The following is a 24,588-nucleotide window of genomic DNA, read 5'->3' on the forward strand; positions in this document are numbered from 1 at the left end:
ACTTCGTCTAGCGGGTTTGCGCTGCAAAGCGCTAAAACAGGAATATATAATACACAACTTCCTTGAACAGATAGGCAATACAGTAGTTGTACCATCTCACTAAAACGAAATGATTTAACACAAATTTTAGGTTAGGGGCGGGAAGGTTCTGCTAGAACTACAACTTCCGGTAGCCTTACATTCTCTAACGTGCTTACGTGCCTACGGAGACTGAGGCGACGCCCAATCCCTACTTTCGTTACAGGAAGCGGTCATCCATTTTTAGTAAGAAGCTGGAACTGTGGTAAGAAACATAGGAAAGGGACGGGGCTAAATTCGCCGGCTCGGGCAGCTCTTGATACAGGCTGCAGGTCGAACCGGAGCGCCCGACCTCCGCGCTCCCGGCTGCTTCGACGAGCACCCGGAGGCGGGGTCGAACCGGCCTGAGGAGGATTGGGGGCGGATGCGAGCCTCGACTGATACTGACCGGAAGTGTTATCCGAAAGAGGTAAGCAGATGTGCTTGTTAAACTGCTTTCTTGATGCCCCTGAATACACATTTTAGGCTTACACCTGGGTAGTGAAACATGCACTGTGGTCGGCCCTGCCATATTTTCTTTTACCAATTCACCAGTAGCTCTTGCTTTGGTCGTTCTTATTTAACTCTGAATTACAAAAAAAAAATACGAAGTGGAGGATGAGAGGCCTGTAGGGTTTATTATGACGATGGTGAAATGGCTAGACGGTGCAGTATTTTCTTTTGCTTTGTAAATTACCTTGTTTCTACACTCGTGGATCTTTTTTGCCGCGGGGGCGACCTAGCCTTATTTTGTGGACGATCTACTGTGGTGGATGCTCCCAATATGTTGGTCTGTCAACCATTTTGTCCCACAGTCTGCTTAGCTGTCAATGTGACGAGATCTGTTGACCTCTGAAACATCATGGGTGAGGGCGGGGGAACAGGAGTTAGCTTTCACAAGGACTGAAAACACCCGTTGTGCTAAAACCTCTGTTAAATTCTAGGACCCTAGGATGCCCATCGCACTGTCAGTGATGCCAGCCCCTTCGGTTAAGGAACTGTCTTGCTCCAACCGCAAGACAACAGCCAAGGGACCCCCGCAGCCTATACCAGTATGGCACTGACCATTACTGAGCAGGGTTAAGATATAGAACAAGCATTTGCAAAGCAGCAGGTTTCACATTTGCTTGAGTTAGGGTTATTGACATTGTACATTTATGACTGGCCTTTTCTTGTCACATACATTGGTCAACCCTGCCTCATAAATTTAGTGTTTTCCTGCCATATAATTCCAGTTACCCTCCATATAACTAATGCAAAAAGAACATGATGGATGGAATGCTGAACAATGCAAACATTAACCACAGTCACAAAGATCTGGGTTTAATCCATTGTTTTTTTGCTCACCATGCCACCCCAGTTTGGATCCAGCCATATACAAATCAGTCTTGACCCTGTCCCTCATGGGAACAGTCCAGCCCGAACTGCCAAGCCAGGTCTTCCCTGGACCGAAAACAAGCATCCTAGGACCGGTTTCAGGGTATCACCCATCATCAACTAGGCTAGCTTGAATCCAGTTGCCCCAAGTGGGAAGGGTATGCCCAGAGGTGGGTCTTATGCTCACTGCGCCACTGTACAATCAACAGCACAATAAAAAAAAGCATTTTGGAAGAAACTTTGTCATGTAACCATACAGTCATCCCTTAAAGTTCATAATCACGTGAAAAAAAAGAATGAGAGAAAGTAATGCAGTGTAACCATATGTGTAGCCTCTAGAGGGTGTAGTGCATTACACATTTTCAAGGCTTGCAGGCATATTGCAATGGCATTACAAACAAGGCTCATAAAACATAACTAGTTCCAGCCATGAAAGAGCTTAAATAGTTAATGAATGGTAGTGACTTTTTTTTTTGTGGAGTCCCCCTACCATAGTGTAGGAATCCAGAGATGATGTAGAGGGAGCACGTTGTGGTGAATGTTCTGTAACCATATATTGGGCATAGTGCACTACACATTTTCAGGGGTAGCAGGCCTATAGCAATGTTATTGCAAACAAGGCCCTTCAAATTCAAGCTATTCTCAGCTGTAAAACAAAAGTTCCATCCATGAGAGCTCTTAAAAAGACATTGAATGGTGGCAGGGGTTATTTGGAGGTCCCCACTAATTTAGTGTGGGGAGCCAGATAGAAAGTGTGTGTTGTGCTGAATGTTTTGGTGGTGGTCCTATTGTCACAGGACCACAACAGGCTGAGTTATGAGCAAACATGTTTTGTGAAAGTAATGCCCTGCAAAGCATTATGGGACAAGTTTCCTGAGTGCAGGGAGTATTGTAATATGGACTCTCATGATATGCCGGGAGAGCCGCTTTTGCTTAAGCATTTACTAATTTCAAGTGTTTTAAGGGGAGAGCCACAAGAAATGACTCTGATTAGGTAACTGTGAATAATGTGACCATTGCTTCAATACCACCAACCGAGTTCACATTTTTGTATCTGATTGTGCTGTGAGCATCATGCCCGCCATGCAGCACAAAGGGGAGAGACAAAAGAAAAAAGCAGTTCGCCCCTGCTGAAGTACATTGGCAGTCGTGTAATAATCCATGTAACAGGGGCAGTCTCCAAGGCATGAGAAAAACAGCCTCAAGCCGAGACAAACGAAATGCATTTACCAATGACATCGTGATTTCTTTTTGAGGCATGCCCAGGGACAAATGAAAGTGATGGGCGTGGTTAAAAGCCCACAATACTTATAACGGGTCAGATAGCTTGCATGCTCGACCTAAAAAGCGTCAGTCACTGTTTTGTGAGGTGCAGGCATTTTCTCATAGTTGCGGTCACTAGACCGCCTGAATTGCCTGCCTCAATCATATTGGAAGACGTGCCTGCTGTCTTTCGTTCTGCCTCAGTGTTGACTTCGCCAGCTTGCTTTGCGAGACACACTTGTTAATTGGTGTTGGTGACTGAAGTAAATGCCCTGAGGTGAAGTTGGCCTGATTAACCGAAGCATAGAGTGTAATTCTGAAACTGGATAAGATATTTGCTACTGATAAGATTCCCTTCAAGATCCACACACACACTGGTACACTATTACAAATTGGGGATTTTGCGTCCTACCTCCAGTCTCGTGCAGTGAATGTTAATTTCCAGGTGAATACAGGCAAATAGCCAGGCAGAGAGGTTTATGTGGACTTTCAGGTTATCCACATCTATGAGCTGTAGATGGACAACATGAAGTGGACAATCTACATTGTTGTCAGGAATCCCAGGGAGGGCGCCAGGCTCTGACCAAAAGAAAGATTATGCAAATAATAGTGCTTTATTTTAAACAGAAAAATGTTTATTGCATTTGTAAAAAGGTAACAGAACATAACTGCACTGTTTAAATAAGTCTAGACCTATTTAAACATTGCCAACTTAATAGAATAGTTATGAAAAATTCTGAGGGGAGGCCTATTTATTTATTTTTCCCACTTGGAGGGTGGGGGGGCGAGAATTAACAAGTTTGAGATTGGTGAATTTAGCATCCTGTGTTTTGTGAAGCAATGTTATGTTCCGAGACCATTCTACAAGAGGGTCGGCTCACGTTTTGATGTTTAAGGCACGTGTGGTGTTCACTGTGAGTTGTTTGCAGCTGATTGACTTTATTGTGGTGTATAATGAACAGGTGACATGTGTGGGGAAAATTTAATGGACAAGTGCGCAGAGACCAGCAGGTGTTTATCTGTCTTATTCAACTGTTACTATCAGATGAAGGCCTCCTTCCACTTAACAGATCCCCTGTTAGAGAATGCTCCTGCTTTTCAAGAGAAGACCTGGAAGGGATTGGCGCAGATGATACTGGAAAAATGATGTTGATATCCGAAAGCATTACACAGTATACATCACTGTCTGAAGGTCTCCTCTTGTTCCCCGGGAGCAGGAAACATATCTAACCTCAAAGAGAAACCTTTTAAAAATGTTCCCTCTAATGAAAGCTTGGACGTGGTAAAAGTTTGCCATAATACAAGTTCCACTTTTTTTTCTCTTTAATGTTTTCATGCTGAGTCTTGCAATATGAAACAATCGACACCCCTATGACTCATTTATTTATATAATAATAATAAGGAACATAACGCCCAACCCCATCAATATAATAGATCTACTGTAGGATAACCCATTTTGACTGGCAGTCCCGATCATGTCCCACCTTCTCCAGTCATACTGCCCCCTTTAGGTCCGACCAGGCTTCCCACAATAACGCAGCATAAAATAATGCTTCTCAACCCTCCTATCCAAGGCTGTGGTATTCTCTCCATCTGGCCCAAACTCTATCAAACGTTTGTGGGCAGCCTCTCCTGGTGTGTACCATTCTTTTCTGCCTCCATGCGTATGAGCCATTGGCGTGTAGTTGTCTCTTGTGATCCACCCCACAGCTTGGCAAAGTTCCTCTTTTCTAACATGAATCCCAGATTACGGAACAAGAGGCAGGCTTGCATAAATTCTACATCACAGGGTAGTCTCAGTAGGATGAACTGCTGAATTTTTGGAATTGTCTCCAGGATGGCATCCATTTCTTTGGTGGTGGTCCATTACCTGGTGGTAAGGGTGCAGGACCAGAGTGTGTAGGAATGTGCCTTCTCTCACCCACATCGCTGACAGTGGGGGTTTGGGTCCCTACCTATTTGATGCAATCAACTTCAATTATAATAGGTCAAGTGTAGCATTTTTACCTGTATGGGCTTAATGGCCATTTCTCTAGGGTGCTTTAAGGCCGCTTCCCAGTCCACATTCTTCATAGAGCCAAAGTCTTTTTCCCAGGTTGTCCTGACTTCTAGAAGTGTGACTGGTTTATTTTTTTATAATGGTGCAGTATGTTTAGGAGAGTTATCAAACAAGCAGGAACACATTTGATATCCCAGCACTCAGACGTGCTCTGGTAAATACAGTGTATGGTTACACTTCTATTAAACAACCTTTTTGTTTTCACTATGGTTGGCGTAGCCAGTGCTCACTATCTCTACATAAGCTCATGTTGCTGGCTAACTGTCCTTCATCAGTAGGGAGTAACACACATAGCTAGAGGTGCTGTAATTGCTGCTCAAGTCTTTTTCGATGCACCTGCACTGAGTGTTACAGAGACCTGAGAAGACTGAGCAGCATGGCGAGCACCCCCTAAAATGAAGTGTTATTTGAGGACAAATATCCTGAAGCGTGTGTCTGGAGATGCCCCGCGCTGGCTGCATCAATCGTGGTGAAAACAAAAGACTTTTAATTGAAGTGTTAACATGCACTGCATTTACCGTAATGTATTTGAGCGAACTTGGTGCTGGGATGTCGGGAGATGTGCTCTCTTCCTCCTTTTTATGTTTGGGAGACTACTTTACTAAGCATCTTTTGCAAAGTATCCTGTGTTCCAGATATTTGCGGCCTGCAAAGCCCGATGCAACTGTAGGAACCTATATTTTTGCATGGAATGCGGTTCGTATTCTTGCTGTAGGGCTTCAAATGATTTCACACCACTCACTTCCATTATGTCTCTGACTGCGGACTTGCCTGTGACATCCATTTGGCGAAATCCAGTCAGCTTTCCGACCTCCTTCTGCATGTACCCTTTCCCCACGATGTTTTGCTTGGTCACATTTCAACCAACAATCCAAATGTGCCAGATGGCCTCATCCCAGGTGTTTAACATTGCTGTATGGTGCATGACAGTCATCGTCTGCACATTTTGCTATATCAATAATGTATATATGTGTGTTTGTCCAGTCTCTGTCGCTCCAGTCTTGTGGCCTGGGTCGAGTTTCTGGGCGAACTCCCATTCATTAATGTTCTGTTATTGCGCCACCCACCACTACGTCCTAACGTGTGGGAGTGTTATCTTTTTTTTTTTTTTTTATTGTTGCTCTCGCCATCCAGGACAGAGGCAATTGTCATCATTATGCCACATCTGCCCATTACTCCTTTAGGACCCTTTCAAAGTTTCTAGCGAGGAACAATGCATTGGCCAGGCCTCTAATGACCTCAGCAATTTAGCTACAGCCCAAACCACTGCACAGATTTACACTAAATTGGGCCGAGTGGTTGGATCGTGATCCAAAGAGTGCTTTTTAGGGACGAGCCTGTGCTAGCTTGCGCATTCGTGTATCTTGTGAGACGCTTTAGTAGTTAGAAAAGGGCTCGGCCCGTCCATGGCATGTCAGTGTCTTTCATTGGTTCGTGGGCTTGCCTTTTAAATTCTGCTTGCTTTCATTAGTGGAAGGCATGCATACGTCATGCCTTTTCCGGTGGTTAGCCCTCCTCGAGCGCAGTGACCAAGTACTGAAAACATACGAGGCTCGCTGTTTTCCATCTGGTTTGTGGACTACTTTTTATCTTTTTTCACAGCGCGATTTCCCTTGGCTGAAGTCGAGCGCTTCGCAGGACATCAACCCTGTTGAATAGTTAATTGCACTTTTGCCATTTACGTAGATAATTGCACTTTTGCCGATAGGTTTTGCTACAAGTGAACTGTAGCAGCGCGATCGCGCTCTTTATTTTATTTTATTTTTAATGTGGCAAGAAAAGACCGATTGGGAGTTTACAACTGATAATAGCTCTAACTCGGAGAAATGCGAGACCTGTTGCATTGCAAATGCTTGTTGTGATTTGGTGTAAACCCGTTCAGTAGTTTTTGAGCAGTTATTTTGCAATACATTTGTGTATTTCATGCTGCGAAGGATCTACAGGGCCAATAGCTCTCCTGGATGGTAGTGACTGGCTAACACCACATCAACAACAAAGGGGCAGCACCTATTGTGGGACTCAGCCCTGAGCCCTAAGAAAAAAAAAACCACCATAATGGGGCAGGTAGAGACTAATCTGACCACCCCACCGCTCTTTCACCTAAAGACCTGGTGGTGGGGTTCCTGTGGGTCCCCACCTGGAACCAAAACATTAAATAAAAATATATATATTGCAAATTCATGAAGAAAAAAAATACCCCTGGGGTGGGCCAGGGCCTGCGGGGCACCACACATGTAGTATAGGGTAGGGGTGTGGCACCCTTAAATAATTGTTTTTGGTCCTGGGAAATAGGGTCCTGAGGGCCGATTAAAGCTTAGGGAGGAGGGTTGCGTGCCCCCATGCCCTTTTTTAAAATGGAATTTGGCCCCAGTTGATGGGCCTGTTATGGCTTCGGGAGGGTGGTTATGCTCCCCCCCCCACCCGCATATTTAAGCAATGGCCTCAGAAGATGGGGTTCCTTGGGCCACTGTTCGCTCGGGGAGGGAGGCTGGGTGGGTGGCTGGTGGTAGGGGAAGGGTTGGCTACAGAGTCTGTCTGCTTGCCTGGCCCTGTGGCCAAAATTCCTTCACACACTGCCTTCGCCATGCAGTAAGCTAATTACCCCATATATTACATCTTCTGTGACATCATTGATAATATCACTGCATTTGCAATGGAATTAATGATAAGAAAACTGTGCCTGGCAGGGGTGTGAGTTTTATATAGTTACCAGAGCTAACTATAACTGGTGAGCTTAAGTTGTTTTGTGTGTTTTTAAAATCTTTACGCTATTGCTGAAACTGTCACCTAACTATGTTACTTTAACCTTAGTGTGCATGTGTTTTTTTTTTTTTCGTGATTGAAACTCTATACTAGATGAGGGATCACAAGAAAACAATAACCAGGGCAAAAATCTGGATTCTAATATATACAATACAATGAGTCCACCTCAGGAAGGTGGAAGCGGAAACGTTGTGGTGGAAATTCATTTTTTTTCTTTGGTGTGTCCCTCTGTTTGAGCCGCTTCATTCTTGGAGCTATGATTAGGTCAGTGTTTCCATAGAAAATTCCTTCTTTGGTTTTGCTAATAACGTTAGCGCCATTTGACGAATCGTCAGAAAACATTTTTTTAAAATGCTCTTTTTGCTAAGTTTCTTTATGGAAAGTTCGGGGTTCCAAAAATGCAAAATCTCAATGTAGTTTCCTTAAGGCTTTTTGAACAGCACTACAGCCAAAACGACTGAAGGGAATTACACCAAATGCAGCACAATGCTAGATATTGGTCCAAAAAGCATACTATTTATGATTTAGTGTAAATCTGGTCAGTAGTTTTGTCAATTTGACCCCTAGGGTGCCCCTGACGAGCTGGTCTCGCCCTCTGGTGCCGAGGACGAGACCAGCCCGTCCTCCTATGGGCCCCCGGGGGAGCGCTAGCGCTCCCCCAGATGGCTGAACACCCCCCTCCCCTGGGCAGAGATGGAAGGGGAATCGCTTTCCCTTCCACTCTGCCCCGACCCCCCAGTGGCGTCTGACGTCAGCGTGCTTTTGCACGCTGACCTCATCAGAGCCTTCCCCCCACCCAGCACCTTTCGAAGGAGAAATGCAAAAGCATTTCTCCTCTGATCCTGTGGAGGGGGCAGAGAGGCATGAAAGGAGAGGAAAGGCCTTTCCTCTCCTTTCACGTCTCTCTGAGCATTTCTGCTGCCCGATCGCGATGCAATCTGGCAGCAGAAATGCCCACTAGATACCAGGGGAATTTTTTTTTTCTTTAATATGAAATGAGGGGAGCGGCCCCTTGGACAAGGGCTGCTCCTCAGGGGGCAAATTATTTCTAGGCCATTTCTGGCCCCCCTGGGGGCAGATCGGCCTAATATTATTAGGGGGGGGGGGGGGGAGAAAACCACTAGACACAAGTGATCATTTATTTTTTATTTTTATTTTTTATGTTTGGGGAGTGATCCGGGAGGGGGGGGATTAGGCTTTTTCGGCCTTGCGATCTGCCCCAAGGGGGGGCAGAAACCACTAGACACCAGGGATTATAAATTTTTTTTTTCATACTTGCGCATAAGGGGAGCAAATTATTTTTAGGCCATTTCTGCCCCCAGCCCCCCCCCCCGGGCCTATTATTATTATTATTAGGCCGATCTGCCACCGGTTGGGGGGGCAGAAACCACAAGACAGCAGGAAATTTTTAGTTTTTTATACTAACGCATAAGTGGGAGCGGCCCCTTTGGCAAGGGCCACTCCCCGGGGGGGGGGGGGGGGGGGCAAAATATTTCTGCTCCCCACCCCCCAAAAAAGAGGCAGATCGGCCTAATATATGTGTACGGGGCGCGACCGCCTTAGACAAGGGTCGCTCCCCAGTGGGGGCACATTACTGTTGGCCATAACTGCCCCCCTTGGGGGCAGATTGGCCTATTTTTGAGAGGCCCATCTGCCCCCAAGGGGGCAGAAAGCCCACCAGAGACCAGGAAAGATTTTGTTTTCAAAATAAGAGGTTGGGGAGGTATGACCATACCCCCACCCCAAATAAATGGGGTGGATTGGGCAGTTACCCCGATCCACACCCAGGGGGCACAGAAAGTCTACTAGATGCCCCAAAAAAATAAAAGAAAATAGTGGGGTGGTGGTTACCAACCAGTATGGGCCTGGTTATGCCCCCATCCGAACTGAAGGGGCTAACAGTCTTTCAGCTCTCACCCGCACACTAAAACATCTTATCCCATGGCAAGCAAGAGGACATTTGATTATTTTTGGTTTTTGTTTTACATTTGGGCCATGAGAGCTTGGTAATTCTCAAAAACGTCCCACTTGGAATTGTGAGGGCTGCACTTTTTTTTTTACTTTGGGACACTGCTATGTAGAAACATCCACAAGATCTAGACACATCTGAAAACTAAACATCTAGTTGATTCCAGGGTGGTGTGCTTCACATGCACCCCGCACCATTTCCTTACCACAATGCTCTGCAAACCCACAACTTTGCTAGAAATCACACATTTTTTCCACATTTTTGTGATGCAACCTTTCGGAAACTGCAGGAATCCATAAAATTCCTACCACCCAGCATTGTCTCATCTATACAGATACAATTTCTGCTGCACTTGTCAGCCTAAAAATTTGTTTTTTCAAACTGCCCTTTTGGACCCACTTTGGTTCCCCCTCAATTTCAATGTGTTTTTGGCTTTGCCCTATCACAAACACTTGGCCCACCTACACAAATGAGGTATCATTTTTACCAGGAGACTGAGGGGAATGTTGGATGGTAGGAAATTTGTCCCGGTGCAGTGATCCCACACGCAAATGAGGAAAAAATGTTACTTTTTTTTTTTAAAGCTCAATTTGAGGTTTGCTGAGGATTCTGGGTAAGAAAACATTGGGGGATCCATGCAAGTCACGCCTCCCTTGACTCCCTTGGGTGTCTAGTTTTCAGAAATATCTGGATTTGGTAGGTTTTCCTAGATGGCTGCTGAGCCCAGGACCAAAAACGCAGGCACACCCGCAAAAACAGGTAGTTTCCTATTTAATTATTTTGATGTGTCCAGATAGTGTTTTGGGGCATTTCCTGTTGCGAGCACAAGGCCTACCCACACAAAAATGCACAGGTTTGGTAGCTTTCCCAAGGTGCCGGCTGAGCTAGAGACCAAAATCCACAGGTAGACACTTTGCAAAAAACACCTCTGTTTTCTTTGAGAAAATGTGATCTGTCCACGTTGTGTTTTAGGGCATTTCCTGTCGCGGGCGCTAGGCCTACCCACACAAGTGAGGTGCCATTTTTATCGGGAGACTTGGGGGAACATAGAAGTGTTATTGCCCCTTCTCTTTCTCTACATTTTTTCCTTCCAAATATAAGACAGTGTGTTTAAAAAAACAAACAAAAAAAAAAAAAACGTGTATTTGAGAAATGGCCAGTAATTCACATGCTATTATGGACAACCCAGAATTCAGAGATGTCCAAATAACCACTGCTCCTCAACACCTTATCTTGTGCCCATTTTGGAAATACAAAGGTTTTCTTGATACCTATTTTTCACTCTTTATATTTCAGCAAATGAATTGCTGTATGCCTGGTATAGAATGAAGACCCACTGGAAGGTGCAGCTCATTTATTGGCTATGGGTACCTGGGGTTCTTGATGAACCTACAAGCCCTATATATCCCCGCAACCAAAAGAGTCCAGCAGACATAACGGTACATTGCTTTAAAAAATCTGACATCGCAGGAAAAAGTTTCTGATTAGAGTCTGCCTGTTCCTGAAAGCTATTGATTTCAGCACTGCAATCCCTTTGATGCCAATTTCAGGGAAAACACCACAAGTCTTCTTATGCAGCCCTTTTTTCCCCATTTTTTTTAAAACAAAATTTTCACTGTATTTTGGCTAATTTCTTGGTCTCTTTCAGGGGAACCCACAAAGTCTGGGTACCTCTAGAATCCCTAGGATGGGGGGGGGGGAAAGGACGCAAATTTGGTATGGGTAGCTTATGTGGACAAAAAGTTATGAGGGCCTAAGCGCCCTGCCCCAAATAGCCATTAAAAGGCCTAGCACCTGATGGGGGGGGGAGGGGAAAGGCCTGGCAGCGAAGGGGTTGAGGGTAAAAAATATTTGTATACCTGGACAGTTTGGTTCAAGGGACTCGCAACATAAAAAAAAAAATGGAGCATTCTGATTAGTGTAAGGGGCTATTTCCATTGGGCCCTCTTGCTCCTGCAGGAGTGAATGTCCAGGGGAAGAGAGCACTCCGATTGGCTGGCCACAACATAAATGTGGCCATTACAGGTCTTCAGGGACTCAATCCACTGTCCTGAAAATGCGTGAAAAAAAATATAAGGGGACAGGGATGCCCTAGCCCATGGGAGGGTGTAAGGGGAAGTTCTGGAGGTAACCCTTATTCTCTGCTCCCGGGGCCAAAATTAGAAAAAAAAAATAGGTTTTTGTCTTAAAGTAACTATACCGTGCACCCTCACCATAGCCTTTCATCCTGTTACAATAGAAATAGTAGTAGTAATGCTTTATTCAGTCACAAAGACCATAAAAGTAATATTAAACAACAAAATACAGCATGCAAGTTCATGGATTGAGCATTAAAATTGCAGGATAGAAACACACATGAACAAAAATACAAACCTAACCCTCCCCTTACAACCCAGCACAGTATACAGATATGGCTGCCTTGGTTACAGTGAACAACCAGAATTAACAAAGTGCAAGTGCTACAAGTGCAAACCTATGCTAAAAACAGTTAAAAAGACAATATAAAGAAACTAAGGAAGCAATAGTTTATTCTACGTCATGGTCTCCCAACACTGAGTACCCAATCCAAATTTGGATTTCAGCCTGATGGTAAGAGAGCAGCATATTCTATAATGGGAGCCTCAGGTGTTTCCTGGTCACGCCTACTGCAAGCAAAAATCTTCTCATGCAGAAAACCTTCGCCCTACCCGTGTCTGAACAAAGACTATGAAAAGTGGGGAAATAATGCTGAAACCCAAGTTATGGCAGAAAGGTTTCAGCCATTTTGTTCTGGCGTGTTTATACCGTGGACATCTAAATAAAACCTGTTGAATGGTTTCCACCTGATGTAAACATAAGGTGCAGATTTTTGTTGTTGTTGTCCGTAATAGCTTATTCCATTTAGCTGGGTAGCTATTCAAAGCCAATCGACCTGGTCAGTGCACTGCTCTGCCTCCCGTGGCTCCACCTGGTGAGTAGAACCCTTACCCTGGCTCCTCTGAACTCCTGACCCCTATCAGGAGTTCGAGGCCCTCCTCCACCCGCAGGCTTCTGCCTGTGCCTCGTGTCTAGCAGGAGAGCTCTTTTTTCCTACTAGGCTACCTTCTGCCTCTCTCTCCTCCTCGCTCTGCTTTGCTCTCTGCTCTTTTGTCCCTCTGTGCTCCTTTTGCTTTCTTTCGCTTTCGCTTTCTCTTTCTCTTTCAGCCTCCCTAGTCGTCGCCTCCTGACAGAGACCTGGATGAACACCTCCTCAGCGCCTGACATCGCCATAGCCATCCTGGACGGCTACAAGATCACCCGCAGGGACCACTCTAACAAACAGAGGAGCCGTCGCCATCGTCCACAAGAGCATCCTCAGGATCACGACCAGCACCAAAGACACCCTCAGCACCGCCGAACACCTGTACTTCCAGATCAACACTGAGCCAAACACCACCCTCCGAAGGACCCTCATCTACAGGCCCTCCAGCCCCCGGCAGCAGTTCAGCGACTCCATCACCGACGTCATCAGCATGCGCTCGCATCCACTGACTACATACTCCTCGGGGTCTTAAACTTCCACCTCGAACGACAACACCCACCACCACCCTGCTCGACAATCTTTCCAATCTCTGCCTCAAACAGCTCGTCACAACACCGACCCACTCTGCAGGACACACACTCGACCCTATTTTTTCCGCCAGCAATCAAGTCACCTTCAGCCACACCACCGAGCTCCGCCGGACAGACCACCGCTGCATCCACTTCTCCTTCAAGAAACCCACAACACACCACCACCCACAGCGGATCCCCCACCGCAGTTGGAAGAAGGTCAACGAAGACAAACTTATTGCGACCCTCTCCAGGAACCCACCCATTGACACAACTGACACTGATGCAGCTGGCCACAACTTCAGGCAGTGGGTCGACACCTCTGCCAATACTCTCGCCCCAATCAAGAATCCCTCCAACAGACGCACCGACAGCAAGGCCTTCTGGTTTACCACCAACCTCCATGAATCTAAGCAAACCTGCCAAAGACTCAAAAGAAAGTGGCGCCAAGATCAGACTCTGTACAACCACACAGCCTTCAAAAACACCATCCGCAGACACCACCAACTCATCCGAACCGCCTTCAAAGACTGAATGAACAACAACGCACACAGCCACAAGGAGCTCTTCGACGTTGTGAAGGAACTCTCTAATCCCAGCTCCAACGCCAATGACATCCCGCCATCCCGAGACCTCTGCAACTCCCTAGCCTCCTACTTCCACAGCAAGATTGCAGATATCCATAACGGCTTCAGCACCCATGAATTCCGCCCCCTCCCCCTCTTACACCACATATTCACCCCTGACCAACCTCCTGCTCTCCTGGACCCGCGACAACACCATTGAAATCATGAACAGCATCCACTCCGGCTCTCCATCTGACCCCTGCTTTCACCATATCCTCAACAAAGCAAGCTCCGTCATGGCACCCCAACTATGGAAGATCATCAACAGCTCCTTCGTGTCCGCCACCTTCCCGGAGAGCTGGAAACACGCCAAGATCAATACCCTCCTCGAAACACCCAAGGCGGACCCAAAGGACCCCAAGAACTTCCAGCCCATCGCCCTGCTTCCCTTCCTGGCAAAAGTCATAGAGAAGGCTGTCAACAGACAACTAACCTGCTTCCTCAAGGATAACTGCACCCTGGACCCTTCCCAACCCACGTTCCGCAGCAAGCACAGTACCGAAACTGCCCTCATTGCTGCCACCAGTGACATAAGAACCATACTGGACAGCGGCGAAACCGCGGCCCTCATCCTCAAAAACCTCTCGGCCATGTTCGACGCCATCTGCCACCACACCCTGTGCTCACAACCTTCCCCCCCCCCCCTTCCAATTCTGCTCTGAGGCCACCAAAATCATCTGCGGCGTACCCCAGGGTTCGTCCCTCAGCCCGACCCTCTTCAACGTCTACATGGCCGCTGCCCGATTCCCACAACCTCCACATCATCTCATACGCCAACGACACCTAGCTGATCCTCTCCCTCACCAAGGACTCCGCCAAGACCAACCTCCACAAAGGAATGAAGGCCATAGCTGAAAGGATGAAGAGCACCTGCCTCAAACTCAATTCTGACAAGACGAAAGTCCACATCTTTGGCTCCACCCCCTCTGCATGGGATGACTCCTGGTGGCCTGCCACTCTTGGAGCTGCTCCGACCACGCACACAACCTAGGATTCAACTTGGACTCCATCTACAAATGGATACCCACCGAAACCAGAAGGAAAGCCTCCCAAGCCCTCATAAGCAGCAAACTGGACTACGGCAATGCTCTCTACGTAGGAACCACGGGCAAACTCCAGAAGAGGCTGAAATGCATCCAGAACGCCTCTGCACGCCTTATCCTGGACATAGCCCCCCGCCACTGCCACATCACAGACCACCTGAGAAACCTGCACTGGCTCCCAGTCAACAAGAGTCACTTTCAAACTCCTCACCCACGCTCACAAAGCACTGCACAACAATGGACCAGAGTACCTCAACAGACAGCTCACCTTCTACACCCCAACCCAACATCTCCGCTCCGCCGACCTCGCAACTGTCCCACGAGTCCGCAGAACTAAAACCACCCACCTGCGCCAGACCAAAGACCTCCTCACTTTCAGGAAACTTCTCAAGACCTGGCTGTTCAATCAGTAGCAGCACCTCCCCACCTCCCCCCTCTGCGCCTTTAGACCCTCAAGGGTGAGTAGTGCGCTTTAAAAATTCCTGATTGATTGATTGTATAAACAATATCTTGACTTAATACGGAATACCTTTTGGCCAAGTAAACTTTGGAGAAGGTGTGTGTGTGTTTTTTTTGTGTGTGTGTGTGTGTGTGTGTGTGTGTGTGTGTGTGTATATTCTTTATTGATTTTCACAGGATATAGATACAGTGACCACTGGGGCAATCATGTTCCCCTAAACTGTAATCAACATATCTCATAACAAAAGTAATCCCGACCCTTTTCTCCTCCATCCCCCATCTACTTTTGTGTCCATTTTAACATTCAGGGCTTTATGCCTTTGCAATTTGCTGGAAGCAGACCTTTTTTTTTTTTTTTTTCTCTTTCTTCGCTATAGTCTGAGCCCATGCCTCCCAACAAGGCAATACCTTGGCACCTAAATCTCATATCAGCCTCATTCAGCAAGTATGCTCTCCATCTGCATCAGTGAACTGACCCCGCACTCCTGCCTGCATTGTCCCTCATACTTGTATCAGGGTTTCCCCTTAAGGTGGTTAACATGGCTGCCCATGTGGTTGTCATCCTCCCAGTTTTTCATCATGCCGTACATGCCCCATTTGCACTTCTTCAGCCATCACCCATTCTTCCATGTCTCTAAACCATTCTGCTTAACTGGAGGGCGTCACTCCCATCCACCTTATAGCAATGAATTGCTTTGCCAGCAGGGGGCCAAGCAAAATAAACCTCCTACTGAGTATCTTCTTGGCTGGGGTGGGACTTTGTCCGAATACTTCAGTATGGATTGTGGACTGCAGGTCCCATACCAGTGGCTCTAGTGAGGTTCCTCACTACTTCTGTCCAATAAGGTGTCAGTTAGGTGCAGAGACAGACATCATGTAAGGAGTCTGCCTTTGCCCCCCCCACCCCCCCAACACACACTAAATGCATTGGTCTGTCTGGGCATTGTAGATAGCGTAGAGTGTTTCGGCAAGTAGGCACACAAAACACACCCTCAGTGGCACGGGCGGCCGAGTGCAGTGTGCAAAGCAGGCGTTGGGTTTTGCATTAGAATCAATGGAGGGACCTGGGGGTCACTCTAGTGGTGCAGGCAGGGCACAGGGAGGCTTCTCGGGCCAGCCACTGACTGGGCTAGACAGGGGGTCGCCTGATGGTTACTCCTGCACTGAGGTTCGGTTCCTTCAGCTCCTGGGGGCTGCTGGTGCAGTGCTTGGTCCAGGCGTTGGGTCCCTTGTTACAGGCAGTTGCGGTCAGGGGGAACCTCTGGATTCTCTCTCCATGCCTCGCTGTAGGGGCCCAAGGGGGTCGTCTCGGGCTACTCACGAGGTCGCAGTCGCCTGGGAGTCCTCCCTGTAGTGCTGGTTCTCTGGAGCTCAAGCATCGGGTGCATAGGATGAAGTCTCGCGCTTCCGGGGCAAAGAGTGAGGCCTTTTAAAAGTTGCAAGAAAGATGCAAAGTTGTTGAACAGAGCCGCTGTTCACTGGAGTTTCTTGGTCCTTTGGTTCAGGGAAGTCCTCTGAAGCATCAGAGGTCGCTGGTCTCTGGTGGATTCGTCGCTGTTGCAGTTTACTTCCTGTCAGGAGACAGGCCGGTAGGGCTGGGGCAAAAGCAGTTGTCGTCTCTGCAGGGCTTTCAGGTCAGCAGTCCTTCTTCTTGGTTCAAGTTGCAGGAATCCGATTTCCTGGGTTCTGGGATGCCCCTAAATACTAAATTTAGGGGTGTGTTAAGGTCTGGGGGGCAGTAGCCAATGGCTACTGTCCTGGAGAGTGGCTACACCCTCTTTGCCCCTCCTCCATGAGGGGAAGGGGGGCACATCCCTAATCCTATTGGGTGAATCATCCAGTGTCAAGATGGAGGATTTCTGAAGGCATGGGTCACCTCAGCTCAGGACACATCAGGGACTATCCTGACTGGTGGGTGACTCCTCCTTGTTTTGCTCATTATCTCCTCCAGCCTTGCCACCAAAAGTGGGGGCAGTGGCCGGAGAGGCGAGCATCTCCACTAGCTGGGATGCCCTGGGGTGCTGTAACAAAAGGCATGAGCCTTTGAGGCTCCCCGCCAGATGTTACAGTTCCTGCAGGGAGAGGTGAGAAGCACCTCCACCCAGTACAGGCTTTGTTCCTGGCCACAGAGTGACAAAGGCACTCTTCCCACGTGGCCAGCAACTCGTCTGGTTGTGGCAGGCTGGCAGAAACTGGTCAGCCTAGCACTAGGAGTCTGACTGGTATTCGGGGGGCATCTCTAAGGTGCCCTCTGTGTGCATTTTACAATAAATTCCACACTGGCATCAGTGTGCATTTATTGTTCTGAGAAGTGTGATACCAAACTTCCCAGATTTCAGTGTACCCATTATGGAACTGTGGAGTTCGTGTTTGACAGACTCCCAGACCATATACTCTTTATGGCTACCCTGCACTTACAATGTCTAAGGTTTTGCTTAGACACTGTAGGGGCATAGTGCTCATATATGCCCTCATCTGTGGTATAGTCCACCCTGCCTTAGGGCTGTAAGGCCTGCTAGAGGGGTGACTTACCTATGCCACAGGCAGTGTGAGGTTGGCATGGCACTCTGAGGGGAGTGCCATGTCTACTTCGTCATTTTCTCCCCACCAGCACACACAAGCTGTGAGGCAGTGTGCATGTGCTGAGTGAGGGGACCCCAGGGTGGCATAAGACATGCTGCAGCGCTTAGAGACCTTCTCTGGCATCAGGGCCCTTGGTACCAGGGGTACCATTTACAAGGGACGTATCTGAGTGCCAGGGCTGTGCCAATTGGAGAAGCAAAGGTACAGTTTAGGGAAAGAACACTGGTGCTGGGGCCTGGTTAGCAGGGTCCCAGCATACTTTCAATCATAACTGGCATCAGCAAAAGGCAAAAAGTCAGGCGGTAACCATGCCAAGGTGGCATTTCCTTACAATGATAATCTTCAGTATTGTACAGAGGCCTATAAGACACCGCCCCGCTTCCCAAGGGAGTCCCACTCTCGGAAGAGCCTCAATTCCAACCAGTATACCCATTGGTAACAGCTAAAACTTTGGAAGGTTGACACAAAGCCCGAATACCTCCCCAAAGGCCTGTAGGGCCTTCAGGAGTATGAGGACTGAATATCCCAGGCACTGCAGATAGACCAGAGCATCATCCACATGCAAGGGAACCACATGAGTGGAAAAATCCCCCTCCCCCCAATGTGATTCCTCCAGGGACCTAGCACACTGCGCAGCAGTGCCACCATAGGCTCAATGACCAGCGCAAACGGGTAGGGTGCCCCTATGTAGTGGAAAACTGTTTTAGACCACACCACCTGTCATCACCCTACCTACCCGGTCCGCTTATAGTAGCTTGACCCAGGCTATGTACTTGGGCCAAGGTCCACCTTTTCCAGTATATGCTTAAGGTAGCCCTAGTCGACAGAATCATATACATGTTTGATGTCTAGAAATGCTAGGACACAGGCCTCTTTGCTTATCTGCGGGGGTTGATAGATATGCAATGGATGCCTTGGGTTATGCACCGTGCTCCTCTGTGGAATAAACCCACATTGGTCAGCATGTATTAAGACCGGGAGACGGTGCAACCAATGTGTCGGCAATATATCAGTAAGGTTTTTAACATACATGTTTAAGAAGGAAGAAGCCTTTTCTGTAGTCTTACCTGGTTTCTGCACCAGCACTATTATGGCTTTGAGCACAGTGTTGGGCAATCACCCCTCTTGGAGGGCTTCATATTAAACATTGAGTAGTTTTTCCGCCACAGTGTCTGTGTGTCGCTAGTAAAACTCAGCTGGGAGACAATCACCCCCTTGTGTTTTTGCACTGTTCAGTCCTCTCATTGTAGTGAGAACCTCCTCACGTGTAATAGGCTGTTACATGGACGGTCAGTCCTCCTCTGCCAGACATGGGAGTTCTATCCTGACTAGAAAGGTAGCACTGTGATCATTCGTGTCATCTCTGTGCCCCACATACGTTCTACTTAGGTGGGCCTGGAATACACCATAGATGGCCAGCTGCCTATTGTTTTAAAACCTCTTTAACTGCATCAACACGGGGGTCCAAGATCCCTGCTGCCTCACCAAGCGAGCCGGCATCGAACCGGTTTATCCCCTTCATCATGGAGGTGCTGACGGTGCGCTCTGTGTGTGTGTGTGTGTGTGCGCTTCTCAAGCCTATGCCATACGTGTAGTAGTTCTTTACAACACCTTACATTCCCTAAGTCTATCAAGCTGTGTGGGAAGCTTCTTTTCTAACCCTCCCCATGTGCTTCTCTTAGTGCCCCAATTCCTGCTCCAACTGGCGTCTGAAGCCAAATGTAGTCTTGAAGCAAACGCTCTAGAGGACCACCTTCATTGCGCCCCCACTCACGGGCCCTACTACTCGCACTACCCCAATGCAAGTGAAATAATGTGAGAGCTCCACTCCCACTTTTGCCGTAAACAGGGTGTTCGTAAGTGCCTCCTCCCTGAGTTGCCAAAGTGGGGCACCCGGGTGGGTATGTCCCTTCCCCATACATTAGTACATTAATACCGGCGAATGGTACAACAGGTAGCAGGCCTGTTAGATTTCCTTTATTCCATGCTGTGTGACACAAAACAATAATTCAGATGGCTGTATGTCCTAGTTGCAAACCGGAGTATGCCCTTGACACTAGGTGCCACTCCCTCCAGAGGTCTGTCAGTTTCAGGCCCTATATCATATCCTTTAGCGCCCTAGTCATGTTCCGCTTATTGTGATTCTTGGATGGTTCTTGGTCAAGTACCCCACAAATAACCATTACGGTCTCCTGTCAAAATAATATCCGATGCCAGGTACGGCACAGCAGATTTTGTCATCCCCTATCCTCTCATAAAAATCAGGGCAGTCATTTTTTGAAGCATATACATTCATCAGACCCACCTTGTGTCCAACCAAGGAGCCAAACAGGATCACATATCTCCCTTCTAGGTCAAGCGTGTGCCCTCTATGCACAAAGGGGGCCCTTGGGGGCCACCCAGTCATTGCACCACTGACAAACTCATAATACGAGGTGGCATATAGTTGTCCTCTCCACCCGTTTCCCCCCCCCCCCAAACCCCAGAATGCAAACGTGCGTTTCTTGTAGAAAAGCTATGGACGCCTGGTAGTTTCTTAAATTGGCATGGCCTTGATGTTTTTTTCCAACTGACCAAGGCCTGTAACATTATTTTTAATCGAAAACCTGCCACTAAGGCTGTCACTATCCGAGGTCTGTGAGTATTTCGAGTTTGTATACCCCCAAAATAGTTCCCTCAGGAGAACATTCGATGAAGAGTTGATAAAGGAATGGTTGATCCACACAGCTTCCAAGCCCAGCGTATAAACCATTTTTTAACATGGGCTTCCATGCTCAGGTTATAAAGCCGTTTTTAACATGGGTCAGCCATGTGGTGATCAGGTTCCTGTCCAGGTGCCCAAGTTCCCCCGAATGCTTGTCTATAGGTTTACAGTTCTGGAATGGACCAGACCCTAACCAAATAGACCCAAGAGTCTCAACGCTGCAGTCACCAATCCGATTTAAGGCCAAATCAAGATATACAGGCCCAAGTGGAGTAGACTGGGGGTAGCAAAATGAAGATCATACAAAATGCTTTTCTCTAATAGCAAGGGAATCTGAAGAAACCATACCCCAAACCTCTGCCCCACACAATGCAGTCAGTTGAGCAGCAGCCGTGTACAATTCCCGAGGAAGTGGCCCTATGCATCCTCCCAATAGCAGCAGCTGATTTATGCTAGATGATAGTCCTACTTGTCTCAATGTGGGCAGACCACGCCAAGGAGCTGCTTATTCTGACTCCTAAAGATGCACTCATTGACCTAAGAGTTCCAGAAACAAGGTCTGGGACCTAGATCGAAAGCAGCCCTCAAGTCAATGAAGGCAACATGGAGGTGCTCCTTTTGGATTTTAATATATTTCCAGAGAATCAACATGAACTTGAAGACTTCGTCCAGTGTTCCAACCTTGGATCTAAACCCAGCCTGGAACGGGGGAAGAACACGTTCATCAAAAATCCACTCCTACAGTTTGGTGAAGAACTGGCCACAGAACACCTTTTAGAGGATGTCAATTAGGCTAATAGACCTATGATTTCCAGGATCAGGTCAGGCACCCTTCTTAAAGATTGGTATAATAACATCTCCCCTCAAAGAGTCAGTAAGGGGGGCTCCTGCAATGATGACATTAGACAGGATGTGTGTATATATATATATATATATATATATATATATATATATGGCCCAAATCACTATCTAAGTGATCCAAATCACCTGGAATGCAATCGAGACCAGGAGCTTTCTCAGGCTTCAAAGACACTTTTTCCTTTTTGGTGTTAGTAAGGGAGAAAAGGTCTACACTGAGTACTGTGTAATTGCTATTAACCTGTGTGTTTGACTCCATACTACTGGGAAGCTGGTCCAGGGAAGAGGAAGAATATAGCTTAACAAAATGTTTGACCCATAACTGTTGTTGGATATGATGGACAGTCAGGCTATGAACATCCAGACTGCCGTGAGCAATTATATGCCAAAAGGAAGCAGCATCTTTTCTAACCGGTCCTGCCAATTTTGGTCACCCAGGCTCTTCTTGCTGATCGTTAGAACCTCATAATGGGTCTGCCTTCACAAATCTGGGAGGGGGGCAGGGTTTGAGGGGGCTTAACAATTTTGTAGCAATTAACAACCAGGCTTTGGCCTGCCTACAATCTTTAGAAAACCAAGGGGCTGACTCAGTGGCAGCTTTTTTTCAAATTGCCTGTAAACACCCCCATCCATCAACCACAAAGAGCCGACTTAAGGAGCCAAACGGTTGGTCATGAATGGTAGCAATAGGAATAGCATGCAGATCAATGTCCTCATATGGTGTAAGAGTTGAGGCAAAAAGATCCTAAATTGAGGCAAGCCATGTAGGGCAAGAATACATTTTTGACCACTTAAGAGATCTCCTCGAGTTCCCCACAATTACATTCTTTAATACTATGTCCTGGTCGATGGATTCAAACAAGCCCCGCTTTAAGCATTAAATGCAAAGAATTATGGTTGCGCTCTACTCCACAGGTTATGAAGAAGTACTCTGGTCAGTCCCATAGGTGGAGCGACAGCATTATATAATCAATTCTACTTTCCAGTGTACCTCTGAAATATGTGCAAGTACTGCCCATTTCAGAAACCGCCATATCATTACAAGCCTGCATCCCGTGAACAGTAGTAAGCAGAACTAGTTGCGTGGCTACAGTGAAGCAGGATTTACAACGGGGAACATTTAACTCTGGAATGACGAGAGCTTCCTCTTCGGATTTGGTGACAGACGTAATAAAATCCAAATGGCTCATAATTAGCATTACAGTCACCAGCACGAATGAGCTTGGGTTTAAAGGACAGACTCCACGTGATTATCTAGAATGTTTAGTGTTGGAGAAACACTATTATAAGACATACTGCGATTATAGATGTTATAAATATTAATTATGGAGCCATTGCTTGCCCTTATGGACAGCCCTAACACATCGGGGAACTCCATGATTAACTCCTCAATGCCTTAATTGAGCAAGATCTTTACCCATATCAAAAGGCCCCCCAAAGAGACAGCTGGACAAAAAGGTCAGCACATGCACATAACATGACCTTTGGAACACCTCTAAATCCCATGTCTCCTGGAAGAGACAAAGATGGAAGGTATCAATATAATTGTCCTAGTGCGGATCAGTCAGCCTGCTGCGTAACCCAGCAAGATTCAAGGAAAGAATCTGCAGCTGGGCATCAAATTTAGCCTAAATATTACTCCCTTAATGGGTAAATCTGCAGGTGTCCCTTGTCACTAGGCCAGCCTGTACACCCCCTCTAAAGGGCGGGGACACAAGATCTGTGATCTGAAATTCCACTATGGCGCATTGTACAATTAAGATCAATGATGATATTAAGATTTGGTTCTAAAAACCTGTCCCCCCCCCCCCCCAGCCCCACCACACTCTTCTCTTCTTTCTCCTCTTGCTCTCCCCCCCCTCTCTCTCTCTCTCCTTTTAAAAAAACAAAAAATATATTTTTATTAAGTTTTCATGACAGATCTATATACCACAGTTGTATGTTTACATTAACAGTATTTGGTCGATCTAGTAAAACATTTACAATCAAACAACAAAAACAAAATGAACACAATTTAGGTTCCGTTATATCTTCCAATATATTTGTCTGCTATATCTGACTGATGAGTCTTGTATTTTGGTGTTGAGTGGCCCCTCCTTTAGCTACTTGATCACTCAATTCCCTGCTGGCCCCTGCTTGTTTGAGGTGGTAAGGAATGCCGTTCTATTGTCTATTAGTGGCGTGTGCTGGGGGTGTATTCGTGTGTGTGTTCTGAATATTTGCCCAGCTCTTGTTGGCTAGTGTGGGTATCCGTGGGTGTGGGGCATGTGAGTGGGTATGTTCGCGTCTAGCGTATCATATCACGGCCGGTTGCGTAATTGTGTTATAACTGGTCAGATACTATCTGGCTGTGACTGCGGTTGTTTGTTTCACCTGTTCATGGTGGTTTCTCATCGTTTTTAGCCTCTAGTCTGGCTACTAAAGTTTCCCAGGCTACACATCCTGTGTGTTGTTGGCCCTCCTGCGCTAATTTCTTTAATACCTGGTATTCTGTGCGGGATCATCGGAGTGTGAGGGTGTGCCAAGTTTTCAAGTAAGGTGCGTTAGGTGCTTTCCAGTTCATGGCTATCAATCTTTTGTACATCACATAGGCTAGGTCTGCAAACTTATGTAGGTGTCTGTGTTTCTTTACTCTTGTCCTCAGTCCTAGTAGGAGGGACTTGGGATCCACTGCCAGTGCGAGTCCCGTCAGTTCTGTAATTTCTTTTACCACTCCATTCCATTCCTTTTGCACCTGAGGGCACTCCCACACCATATGGTAGAAGTGTGCCAGCGGTGCATTACATCTGGGACAAGCCGGGTCCGACCCAGGGAACATTCATTTAATCCTGGCTGGTGATAAATATGTTTGTGTGTAGTTGAACTGTGTATAGTGGAATCTAGGATTTCTCGACACCCCTCTGGTGTGGTATAGGACTTTCGACCAGTCCTCTTGAGGTATCGGGCCCGGCAGAACGGTGTTCCACCTATCCCTTGCTCTCTCCAGATTAGGTCAGGGGTCTTACTCAGGAGTTTGTATAGGTTCGACACTACTTTAATTTGATTATCATATTGCAGCATGTGATGTAGTGTGGGGGAGATCTCTGGCTCTTGATCTCCGGCCGCCCATGTTTTTTTGATTGAATGGCATATGGTGTGATAAGCTAAAAATTATCCCGGGTTCACTGCTGTGAGGGCTTGTATAGATTCGAATGTCATTAGTTTCCCTTCTTCAAAGCAGTGTCCTACCAATTGTATGCCCGCTTCTGACCAAGCCG

At 47.0% G+C, this 24,588-nt stretch overlaps 1 protein-coding gene across 1 annotated transcript in view; it reads left to right on the forward strand.

Annotated features, from left to right (window-relative positions):
* The first annotated feature begins 295 nt into the window (after positions 1–295).
* The window catches only part of C11H2orf42 (chromosome 11 C2orf42 homolog), a 318,795-nt gene continuing 294,502 nt past the window's right edge, over positions 296–24,588 (forward strand). The window contains exon 1 of the mRNA XM_069214211.1: positions 296–487. The gene's annotated coding sequence lies outside the window, so the exon portion shown is untranslated. The remainder of the gene's footprint in view (positions 488–24,588) is intronic.

The sequence above is a fragment of the Pleurodeles waltl genome, chromosome 11 (genome assembly GCF_031143425.1).
Source record: "Pleurodeles waltl isolate 20211129_DDA chromosome 11, aPleWal1.hap1.20221129, whole genome shotgun sequence".
In the NCBI taxonomy this organism is placed as follows: Eukaryota; Metazoa; Chordata; class Amphibia; order Caudata; family Salamandridae; genus Pleurodeles; species Pleurodeles waltl.